The sequence below is a fragment of the Schistocerca nitens genome, chromosome 9, assembly GCF_023898315.1.
Source record: "Schistocerca nitens isolate TAMUIC-IGC-003100 chromosome 9, iqSchNite1.1, whole genome shotgun sequence".
In the NCBI taxonomy this organism is placed as follows: Eukaryota; Metazoa; Arthropoda; class Insecta; order Orthoptera; family Acrididae; genus Schistocerca; species Schistocerca nitens.
Genome location: NC_064622.1, coordinates 285120547 through 285133757, shown reverse-complemented (window position 1 = coordinate 285133757; position 13211 = coordinate 285120547). Strand labels below are relative to the sequence as shown.

General features: G+C 38.3%; 1 protein-coding gene across 5 annotated transcripts in view; it reads right to left on the bottom strand.

The window, feature by feature from the left end:
- The window catches only part of LOC126203488 (uncharacterized protein CG4449), a 175252-nt gene that overhangs the window by 147422 nt on the left and 14619 nt on the right, over positions 1 to 13211 (bottom strand). The window contains exon 2 of one of the 5 annotated variants that reach the window (XM_049937817.1): positions 1597 to 1822. The exons of 3 other annotated variants lie outside the window; for them this stretch is intronic. The gene's annotated coding sequence lies outside the window, so the exon portion shown is untranslated. The remainder of the gene's footprint in view (positions 1 to 1596; positions 1823 to 13211) is intronic. One more of the 5 variants, XM_049937818.1, reaches the window with a different exon arrangement.

The following is a 13211-nucleotide window of genomic DNA, read 5'->3' as shown; positions in this document are numbered from 1 at the left end:
AAATTCGGAGTAGGTATTAAAATCCATGGAGAAGAAATAAAAACTTTGAGGTTCGCCGATGACATTGTAATTCTGTCAGAGACAGCAAAGGACTTGGAAGAGCAGTTGAACGGAATGGATGGTGTCTTGAAGGGAGGATATAAGATGAACATCAACAAAAGCAAAACGAGGATGATGGAATGTAGTCGAATTAAGTCGGGTGATGTTGAGGGTATTAGATTAGGAAATGAGACACTTAAAGTAGTAAAGGAGTTTTGCTATTTGGGGAGCAAAATAACTGATGATGGTCGAAGTAGAGAGGATATAAAATGTTGACTGGCAATGACAAGGAAAGCGTTTCTGAAGAAGAGAAATTTGTTAACATCGAGTATAGATTAAGTGTCAGGAAGTCATTTCTGAAAGTATTTGTATGGAGTGTAGCCATGTATGGAAGTGAAACATGGACGATAAATAGTTTGGACAAGAAGAGAATAGAAGCTTTCGAAATGTCGTGCTACAGAAGAATGCTGAAGATTAGATGGGTAGATCACATAACTAATGAGGAGGTACTGAATAGGATTGGGGAGAAGAGGAGTTTGTGGCACAACTTGACCAGAAGAAGGGATCGGTTGGTAGGACATGTTCTGAGGCATCAAGGGATCACCAATTTAGTATTGGAGGGCAGCGTGGAGGGTAAAAATCGTAGGGGGAGACCAAGAGATGCATACACTAAGCAGATTCAGAAGGATGTAGGTTGCAGTAGGTACTGGGAGATGAAGAAGCTTGCACAGGATAGAGTAGCATGGAGAGCTGCATCAAACCAGTCTCAGGACTGAAGACCACAACAACAACAACAACAAGTTTGAGCAACACCCAAGTATTCAAGAGATGGTTTGGGAACTCAAACGGGAATCCCTGGAACGAAGATGATGCTCTTTTTGAGGAACACTCCAGAGAAAATTTAGAGGTACAGCATTTGAAGCCGACAGCTGAACGAGTCTACTGCCGCCAATGTACATTTTGCATAAGGACTATGAAGATAAGAGAAATTAGGGCTCATATGGAGGCACATCAACAGTTGTTTTCTCCCTTGTTCTCTTAGTAAGTGGAACAGAAAAGGAAATGATTAGTAAGGTACACGGTACCCTCTGCCACACACCATACAGTGGCTTGCGGAGTATGTATGTGGATATAGATGTAGATCATTACCTTGTGGAGGTGTGAGTTAATTTTGTACTTCAACTGAAATCATTAGTGTTCCACTTCACACTCTGGCATGTTGATTCTGGATGAGGTAATGTAATTGTCTCATATTTCAACTCTAACTTTTCTGCTCAGAATTTCATATTCATTGGATTTAAGTAAACATCAAGTTAATCAACACATAGTGGTTCATTATGATAATCCCTCTTTATATTTATCTCTCATACATTTTTATGGAAGTAATGGGTATTTTGTATAATTTAATATGCAAAGTGATGACCAATCTGTAGAAAGCTTGCCAGCTTATTAATGGTAGTATGCAGAGCCTGACGAATCTTCTTATTAATGCTAGAGGTTGGGCGATCTGCTCCCCCTTCACATTAGCACTGCCCACTTATTTTACAGCTTACTGACCTGCTTACTCACGTTCATGTGTAAGTGGCAGTCCACATTTTGGTAAGGCTTACAATGAAATTCAGATATTGACATTCCTCCCAAGCAGAGAAATCATATCATTACTCTCCACTCTTCCACAACACATGCTGCTACTAAAAATAGGCTTGTATATACTGCCATAATAGTTACGTAGTTTACACTGCTAAGGTGAAGTTTGTATAGTGTGATCTCTTGAGACCAGGAGCTAAAAAGAGAGAGAAATATGTGAAGGGAAGGCAGAAAATCCTCACCTGGCACAGAAGGAGCAATGATATCAATAAAATTTTATTTGTAATGTTAGTACATGGTGACCGCATTACGGTAGCCAAGATAGAAATGAAGCCAACGCCCATCACAATAGAAGAAGTTTATATGCTGATTAGCTCTGCAGAGATGAAGAGATTGGAAGCATGTATGATAAGATAAAACAAAATTACTCAGATTAACACAGGTGAAAATATGATTGTGATGGGGATCTCGAATGCAATAGTAGGAAAAGGAGGAAAGGAAAAACAGCAGAACATGGATTGGGGGAGAGGAATGAAAGGGGAGACTACCTAATAGAATTTTGTCAGAACATAATTTAATCTAAATGTGTTGGGTTTCATGGCCAGACACAATTGATGTAAACCTTTCCTGAGTGTCATACTGTTTCTTAAATTATCCAAGGATTTCTACTGGCTTTTTTCTTTTTTCCCTATTTTTTCACCCTACTGTGTTCACTTTTTATTTCTCAAGCCTACCAATTTGTCTTCTACTGTGTGCTTTACATGTGTTTCAGTCAACTATTGTCTAATGCTCCCCCCCGAACTCTCAGTAACATCTGGTGTTTTCAACTTATCCAGATCACATCTGCTTTATTTCCTACCATTCTACACTTTCTTCAGTTTTAATCTGCAGTTCATAACCATTTAATTATGGTCAGAATGCACACCTGACTTTGGAAATGTTTTGCAGTTTAAAATCTAGTTTTGGAATATCTCTCTCTCTCTCTCTCTCTCTCTCTCTCTCTCTCTCTCTCTCTCTGTTACCCTTGTAACTGCTGTGAGACCTTCCTGTGATTTGTCATCTTCCATGTATGTAATCTTTTTTCATGATTTTTCAAACGAAATTTTAGCAACGATTAAATTATGTTTTGTGAATATCATACTGTCATACAGGAGAAAAAAGGAATAAAAAATAAAAAACTATACTGAAGAAACCAACATTTCGGCCATGGTTACAGTGACTTTCTCCAATTTTACTTTTTTTTTTACACACACACACACACACACACACACACACACACACACACACAGTACAATATTCAGAAAACATAATTTAATCATCGCTAACATTTGGTTTGAAAAATGAAAGAAGATTACATACATGGAAGACACCTAAAAGCACAGGAAGGTCTCGCATCAGTTAAGTAATGGTAGGAGATAGATTCCAAAACCAGATTTTAAACTGCAAAACTTTTCCAAGGTCAGATGTGGATTCTGACCATAATTTAATGGTCATGAACGGTAGATTACAACTGAATAAATTGTAGAGTGATAGGAAATAATGCAGATGGGACCTGTATAAGTTGAACGAACCAGACATAATTGAGAGTTTGAGAGGGAGTATTAGACAATGGTTGACTGAGTAAGAAATACTGAATCTAATCGATGAAAGAAGAACATATAAAAGTGCAGCAAACGAAGAAGGCAAAAGGAATACAGATAGACACCAAGTGCAAAATGACAAAGCAGGAATGTCTCAATTAGTCATGCAAGGATGCAGAAGCACAAATAACTAGGGGAAAGGTAAAAGCTGTCTATAGTAAAATTAAAGAGCTCTTTGGACAAAAGAGAAGCAGCTGCATGAATATAAACAGTTTAGATGCCAAGCCAAAACTAAGCAAAGGGAAAGCTGAAAGGTGGAAGAAATATATAGAAGGGCCACACAAAGAAAATGAACTTGAAGATAATATTATAGAAAGGAAAGAGAAAGTAGATGAAGATGAGTTGGGAGTTGCAATACTGTACAGCAAGTTTGACTGTGCACTGAAAGACCAAATCCCAAAAAGGTCTCTCAAGTAGCTGACAATCCCTCAGAATTATGAGATTCTTGGAAGAGTCAGTCATGTTAAAACTACACTACATGATGTGGAAGATCTATGAAGTAGATGGAATACCCTCACACTTCAAGAAGAATGTGATAATCACAACTGCAAAAAGGCAGGTGCTGAAAAGTGTGAATATTACTGAAGTTTAATAAGTTATGCTTGCAAAATACTGACACCAATTAATTACATAAGAATAGAAAAACTAGTAGAAATTGACCTCAAGTAAGGTCAGTTTGGGTTCTAGGAAATACCGACCCAACAACTTATCTTAGAATATAGGTAAATGAAAAACAAACATATGTTTAAAGCATTTGTAGAGTTAAAGAAAGCTTTTGGCAATGTTTACAGGAATTTTCTCTTTAGCATTCTGAAGATAGGAGGAATAAAATAAGGGAGAACAAGGTTATTTATAACTTGTACAAAAAACCAGACTGTAATTATAACAGTCAATGGACATGAAAAGTGCACAGTAATTGAGATGAGTGTGTGACTGGGTTGTAGCCTATTCCCAATTGTATGTAAACTGTACATTGAGCAAGTAGTGAAGGAAACTAATGTGAAATTAGGTAATGGAATTAGAATTCAGGGAGAAGAAATAAAAACTTTGCAGTTTGCCAACAACATTGAGATTCCCTAAGAGACAACAAAGCACTTGGAAGAGCAGTTGTATGTAAGAGATTGTGTCTTGAAAAGAGGTTATAAGACAAACATCAACAAAAGTAAAACAAGGATAATGGAATTTAGTTGAATTAAATCAGGTGATACAGAAGGAATTACACTGACCGGCACGAAAAATGCAACACTTTAACTTCTTACAAAAACTGAAATTTATTTTTAAATTATGACATTACTCCATTATCTTATGATGGAATATTGTGGTACGATCCCATGTAAGCATCCAACAATGAAAAAAGAAAGATGATTATAAACAAATTTAACATCTTAAGCCAGATATGTACACTTCCAGGAAATTTTGAGCAAGCCCATAATGGTAATGCATGTCTGTTTTGATGTTATACAAGTCACATTTTACTTCACAGACCTGAGACGCGATCTTGGAGATCTCTGTTCACATCTTCAAAAGTGTGTATTGCCACCTCTTGCACCAATGCATGGCATTCAACCTTTCACCATGCTCCTGATTAATGCGGTAATGCCCTGTTTATGAAGCATTCCCAGGGGTCCAGGAGGGCATTCTGTAGGTCCTGTACGTTCTCTGGATAGTGTTGACAAGCTCCTCCTCCAGCTGGTCCCAAATGTGCAGAATAGGATTTAAATCAGGGCTTCGAGCAGGCCGACCCATAGCTTGAATTCCTTTTTCATTCAAGAACTCTTGCACAATTCTCACGATATGTGGGCGTGCGTTGTCATGCATTAGTGTAAACTCATCACCAATAAACGGATCGAAAGCAACAAGCTCCAGAAGGATTTCCTCCACAAACCGATCTAGGTAAGCCTCCCACGCTCCAAGACGACCAAATCCATCCTTGCAGCTGTATTGATTCCTGCGCATACCATCACGGAACTGCCCTAAAAACACGTCCTGGATGAGAATGTGCAAGAAGAATACCTTTCCCCTGGCCTTCTCCAGAACCTCTCTCTTGTCATGTAATCTGAGGCCAAATTGTGACTCATCAGTAAGCAACACTGTTGTACTATCCAGCCAAGATGTTCTCTTGGAAAATGTAGTTTAGCTGTACAATGCTCTCTGATGAGTTCTGGACCTGTAGCAGGTCTTCTGGACTGAAGATTGGCTTCTTCCAGTTTTCTTCGAATGATTCTCTCACTAACATGGTGGGAATCGATTTCGTGCTTCAATGGCAGAGGTGTGACAGTTGCAAAGGACTTGAAGTTGTAAACAGCAGTAATCTCTCTCCGATTCTGCTGTTCTCGGGCATGGTCCTGGTCTCCTTGCAAAACCTCTAGTTTCCCTGTACCTTCATTTGTATGTTTCTGGAAATTATGAAGATGTAGTCCTCAACAATTCTGCAACATAATGAATGCTGCAGCCATCTTCCACCAAAGCAACAGCTTTCGCAGCATGTTTATTTCAGAAAGCTGATTAAAACAATCACAGAAATATTTTACAAACATGTGATCGAAAGGGCAATAATTCAGGGAACAACAATAAGCACTACAAGAGTGAGAAAACATTATTCGCTCACATTCAGTGATGTGTTTCCCAGGTAGCATGGGAAACAACAATTGAGGCTACTGCAATAAACAATCAGCACTTCATTGTTCGCTTGCAAAGCAACACCAGTAACATACCTCGTCTCAAAAAATTGGTTAAGTGTTTCACTTTGATTAAACAGATAATCCCACAAAGATTATACATCATTTATTGGGTGTTGCGTTTTTCATGCCGGTCAGTGTAGATTAGGGAATGAGACACTAAAAGTAGCTGATGAGTTTTGCTATCTGGTCTGCAAAATAACTGATGGTGGCCAAAGTAGAGAGAATATAAAATGCGGACCAGCTACCGCATGAAAAGCATTTCCAAAAAAAAGAATAATTTTTTTAACATCTATGTGGTGTACCTCCTACAATAGCAACTAGCTAACCTACAACATGCTTGCACCTTGTGAGTGGCCAATCTTCAAGCACTGTCCACCATGACAGGCACACTTGGTTGCAAGCCAAACAATGATCCGTCCTCATCCTGCAAGTTGGTAAATGTTCCAGACCACAACATCAACAGTAACACCAGCAAACTACTGATTCTGACAGCCGAAGGCAATAAGGGTGCTGCCACCAGAATATGCTTCTATGACCAGTGTGTTGCAAATGCAATTGCTATTGCAGGCACTGTTTTCCTACAACATGTCATGTGTTCGCTATTAGCTTGTGCTGTATCCATACACTGTGACAGTATTTAAGCTGGTGCTCAACCATGGACCAGCAGTTTGGTGTCAGCTATCGAATTAGTCATTCCTTCATATTCTCTGGGCCAGGCGCTGGCTGGAACACAACCCATCAATCAGACTGAATCAGTTATTCCTTTGAATTCTCTGGGCCAGGTGCCGGGTGCATCCACAGCCCATCAATCAGAAGCTCACTAAGGGATCATCATTGGACAGTCGCCATGCAGTGTTTATCTCCGAATCACTACCTAGCTTAGGGCAGTGACTTTACTTCTTGATTACGCCAACTAAGTGCTGATCATGTGATTAATCTTCAAATATTTACAAGTCATAATCAGCATTGAATTTACACAAGCCCAACATTAGTGCCTCTTGACTCTAGCCTTTTGTTACTCGTCTTACCTTTTGTTACTCACTTAATCATTATTTGCCTTCCTTCCTTGTAAATAACTTACTCCACGAAGGAGATTTTTTTATGTTCTTTAACATTTAAATAAAACTATTCTTCATTGTTTACCAGGGCAGTGTTCTCACTGCACCTCTATTAGTACACGACGCATCAATCTAATACAAATTGAAGTGTCAGAAAGTGTTTTCTGAAGGTATTAATTTGAAGCATATCCTTGTACGGAAGTGAAATGTGAATGATAAGCTATTCAGACCAGAATAGAATGGAATCTTTTGAAATGTGGTGCTACAGAAGAATGCTGAAGATGTGGGTAAATCTAATAGCTACTCAGGAGGTACTGAATCAAAATGGGGAAAAAAAGATTTTTACACACAAACTGACTAAAAGAAGGGATCGATTGACAGGACACATCCTGAGGCTTCAAGGAATAGTCACAATTTGGTAATGGATGGAAGTGAGGGGGAATCAAAATTGTAGAGTGAAACCTTAGTATGAATACAGCAAGCAGCTTCAAAAGGATGTAAGTTGTAATACTTATTCAGAGATGAAGAGGTTTGCACTGGATAGACTAGTGTGGAGAGTTGCATCAAACCAGTCTTTGGACTGAATATCACAACATGTTGGTATAAGTTGTACAGCAGTGTAAGTCAAGTGTCAACTTGATCTCCAGAACAGTTTTGTTTATACCGCTTTCTAATGTAGCTGTATTGTGTATGTTTTACTTCATACGAATAAATTGAAGTAATGTATCGTCACAAAATTCTTTGTTTGTGATGGTTTATCATCAATGGAGATTCATCCAAACAAAGTGAAGATTTTATCACAAATCATTTTCTTTATTTTCAACAGTTAACAAATGTCACAATCAATACAGTTAAAATGTTTTATACTTCTCTCCAAAAGTATCCACATGGAGGATGTTCTAAAAGCTACAGTGACCTATGAAAATATCAGAAGACTGCCCTATTTAGCACAGCACAACTGGCTTTTAAAAGTGCATGTAGCTGTTAATGCCACAAGGAATGCCAAAATATCTGCAGAAATGGTTTGTCAGACAGAAAGCACATCATAGTAAATTTTGTTCAATGTCATAAATTATTTTTGTTGTCATTAACCCATCATTTCCATCAAACCCCTTCTCCTAGGAGTGTTACTACTATAGCACTAATAAAAATTGAAAGTTAAAGCAAGCTGAAGTGAGATGCCGGAAATCAGATCTGCTGCTACGTGTGCAAGACGGCAACAGCCATGATTCATTCCCTAATATGGCATCTCGGATAACAGAAGAAATACTTCACTTGATCAAAGAAACAAGGAAGTATAAAAACGATCATGGAAATTTAGGAACACAGAAATTTAAGTCACTTAGGAATGAAATAAATAGGAAGCACATGGAAGCCAAGGCAAATTGATGTGAAGAAATCTAAAAAGAAATGACTGTTGGAAGGACTGATTCAGCACATAAAAAAGTATTAGGTTGTTGCACAAATTCATAGTGTTTTTGTTCTGCACACTGGTATTCCTGTTGCTATGGATTTATCAACTGTCATTTTTTTATTTGTAGTTTACAGTTGCTATATGAGTTTATGTATTGTCATTTGGAGGTAGTATGTGGAGCTGTGGATGTTAGAAAATGAAGTGTAAAGAGGAGAAATCTCAATATTTCCAACATATTCTTCTGTTTTGAATTAAAAAGAGGGGTGACAGCAGCGGAGGCAGCCAGAAACAGTTGTACCATGTATGGGGATATTGCCACTGGACAGAGCACGGCAAGAAACTGGTTTTCTCGTTCTAAGGAGATTCATTTTGACATTAGTGACTCTCCACGTTTGGGGACACCTTCGGGGCTTGATGAAGATCATTTAAACACATTAATCCATGATGATCCATGTCAGTATACTCGGTAACTTGTAAATGTGATGACCTGTTATCATTCCACCATCTAGCGACATTTGCATGCTATGGGGAAGGTTCCAAAAAATGGGTGTATGGGTACTGCATACTCTAAGCCAAAATCACAAAAATCTGTGGATGGCCAAAGCGAATCTCTACTTGCTCATCATCAACTGACTCACGAAAATCATTGACCATTGCTATACTGCATAGTTACTGGTGACGAGAAATGATGTCTTTATGCTAACATAAGAGAAAGAAAGGAATGGTTGAGCTCGAACAAAGCAGCAACTGATTCCCCGAGATATAACCAACACTGTTGACATTACTGTCAACATCCGAGACGTCTTGCAGACACAATCCAAGAAAAATGGCCAGGAAGACCGCAAGCAGTGGTGCTACTCCCACCCGCATTATGCTAGACTGACAAAAAAACACTGCACCAAGAGTTGGGAAGTCATTCCACATCCACATTATTCACCTAATCCTGCACCCTCAGATTTTCACTTTTTCTGCTCTCTATCATACAACCTTCAAGGAACTTCTTTTCTAGATGAAAAGGTACTCCAAACATGGCTTGAATAGTTCTTCACCTCGAAGCCATGTTATTTCTACAGTGATAGAATCGAAAAGTTACCCCAGTGTTGGCAGACTGTTGTAAACTGTACAGGAGAATATATTATTGATGAATAAACTTTCTGTTATGTGTATCTGTTGTGTTTATTAAACTTATGGAAAAACACCATGAACTTATGCACCAATCCATTAAAAACAATCATTGGTAAAATTAAAAGCTACAGTATCAACATTAAGAGTGCAAATGGAACTTCACTGTTAAGCACTGAGGAGAGAGCAATAGATGAAAAGGGTACAAAATAAAGGTCTCTACAAGCGAAAGGAACTGTCCGATGACATGATTAAGGAAGAAATGGAAGTTGGTATGGACGGCATAGGGGATGCAGTATTAGAGAGCTTTAACAGAGCTTTGGAAGACTTGTAGAGCTTTAACAGAGCTTTGGAAGACTTGTAGAGCTTTAACAGAGCTTTGGAAGACTTGTGATCAAATTAGGTACAAGAGATAGATGGCATCCCTTCTGAATTTCTGAAATCATTGCGGGAAGTGGCAATCGAGCAATTACTTAAACTGGTGTGCAGAAACTACAAGTCTCTAGATATATCATCAATCTTTCGGAAAAATATCATCTACACAATCATGAAGACAGCAACAGCAGATAAGTGCAAGAACTATCACACAATCAGCTTATTGGCTCACAGATGCAAGTTACTGAGTAGAATAATATGCAGAGGAATGGGAAAAAAATGAGGATATGTTAGATGACAACCAGTTTGGCTTTCAGAAAGATAAGGCCATCACAGAGGTAGTTCTGACAATGCAGTTGATAACAATTACGAAAAATTAAAACACATTCAAAAGATTTGTTGGCCTGAAAAAAAAGCATTCAACAATGTAACTTGGTGGAAAACATACAAAATTCTGAGAAAAACAGGATAAGCTATAAGGAAATAGAGATGATAATCAACATGTGCACGAAGCATGTAGGAACAATAACAATTGAAGACCACGAATGTGCTCAGATTAGAAAAGTTGTAGGACAATAATGTAGTCTTTCTCTGGTACTGTCCAGTCTATACATTGAACAACCAATGATGGAAATAAATGAAAGATTCAAGAGTGGAATTAAAATTCAGTGAATGAGATTGTTATTCTCAGTGAGAATGAAGAAGAATTAAAAGATGTTAGGAATGGAATGAAGAATAATGAGTACAGAATATGGTATGAGAGCAAACTAGAGAACTAGATGAAAGTAAAGGATTTCAGTATGTCACAGATTGCAGCTCTCAAATTTCGAAGAAAATACTTTTTTAAATGTTTAACACCAAACATTATTTATTGGCTGACTATTTTTGGACTTTGCCCATTTTCACAAGCCATCTACTACATAGATAATGAAGGTACCACAATTAAGAAATATATATACAGGGTGGCGCACGAAACGTGTTACCAATTGTTTCTTTCACAATTTACGATGCACATTAGATATCCCGCTGGGGTCTCTACAGCAGTACCAGCAGAGCTTGGAAAAACAAATGAGTTATGAAATGACATGTAATTCACGATATTGCCGCTAGGAGACTAGTAAGCAGCAATGGCTGACAGTGGAAGAGTGACGACACAGCAACGATCGGCAGTTGTGTTACTTTTTCATGAAACGAAAAGCCTTGTTGTGACTCAGAGGTGTTTTCGACAACAGGTTAACACACGATGGGTCCCTTGCAAGAAGACCATCCACAGGTTGCATGATAAATTTGTACAGGAAGGAGCAGTATTGGAAGCGAAGCGACCTCGGCATAAGCCTGTTTGTTCGACGGAGAATATTGAAGCAGTACGAGTTGCTGTTCAGAGAAGTCCCGGGAAATCGTGTAGAAAGGCAGCAGTGCAACTGGGGATATCCAGATGCTCCGTTCAACGCATTCTTAAAAGTGACCTCCATATGTACCCATACAAGATGACTTGTGCACAGAAGCTCACTGAAGAACACAAGCAGCAGAGACTACTGTTTGCTCAGTGGGCGGAGGATAGGGAAGAAACTCTCAACAACATTTGGTTTTGAGACGAGACGCATTTTCATTTAGACGGTGTGGTTAACAAACAAAATGTACGCTTTTGGGCCTCTGAAAACCCACAAGTGCTTCATGAACAACAACATTATGCTCCGAGGATTACAGCGTGGGCAGCAATTTCCAGTCATGGACTTATTGGACCCTTTTTCTTTGAAGAAATGGTGGACACATTGAGCATGTGCTGAGTTTGAACAAATCTCCATGGATGGCTCTTCATTGTAGTATATGTTCCTTTCAGATTGTATTGACAAAAAAGTTTATATTCAAAAACAAAATGGTAACACATTTCGTGCGCCACCCTGTATATATTATTCTCATACATTAACACACTACAGTCATGAGTAACTACAATTGCGACAGCACTGAAACGCAGATCTGAGCTATATCTAAGTGTTATGACATAATTTGAACTGTCCACAACAAATGTATCCCAAATGCAAAATATGACATAAGTAATTAGCATACAAACCATATTATTACTGATACCTTTATTATCCACATTCCAAAAATACACTCTTAAGAAGAGAAGAAAAAAATATTGAAAATGCTACCAAGAAGAAGGGGCAGGATGATACATGTGTTCAGACATCGCAGAATCAGTTCCATGGTACTAGAGGGAGCTGCAGAGGTTAAAAACTGCAGGGGAAGACAGACTCTGGGACACATCCATTCATGGCGGACCACAGAAAAACAGTCGGAAGACAGACGACTCTAAAATGGGGAGAAAAATGTGTCAAGTGGTTTTACTTCTGTCTATGACTCACCTTGAATATAGATGTACAGTTATCAGCCTAAATATGGGAAGAAGAAATAATACTGTCCCAGATGAATGTCCAAAAGATGATGGAGTATTCTGTCCATCAGGGAAACATCAAGAAACACATCCTAGTGCATGCATAATGACCCACTTTCCTCTTCCTGTTAATTTTCACTGACTTGCAAACTGTTACTACTTTTAGCTCACAGCAACTGGCTTCATCTCAGTTTCTGATTTCCCGAATCACCTCATACGTTTCAAGACAGCTTGTGCTGCTCAAAGGTTCTACAGGGGACCCTTACAACAAACTTCAGTAACTTTCACACTCTCACCATAACTAACAATAGCCACCTTCTATGTACCTTCACTGCTTCACTCAACAGTGTCCGATAATATAGTTCTTCCAATTAATAATGAATGTTTTTAATATAATTTTATGTTTTGTAGCAAACTATATATTAGCATAAGCATGCTAAACAGGAACCTAATAGTAGTCTGTTTGAAGTGGTTTAATTGTTTGGACAAGGGTTAGTTTTGAGTAGCTTTATTACTGTAACATGAATAAATCTACTTTTACTTTATTACTTTTTCATGTTTGTGCCTCTTCATACAGAAATCTTTGTCAGTTTTCACCCAACTGAGGTCCACAGTTTTCTCGCAATCAATGGACCTGCTACAGAATTGACATATGATTCATAGACTGATTTTCCTATTATAAAAATTTATAGGAATAATTTAACACAATCTATTTTTTCCTTATACTGTTGATATCCCATCCTGCAGTTTCCATTACAAGAAGAATTTGGTAGTTACATAATTTTCATATCTTTTTCACCACTCCTTCTACAAATTGCTTTTTCATTTATATTGAATAACTGAAGGCCCTGTCTGATGTAGCCACGGCCTTCAACAGCAACCACAGCTACCCACATTACA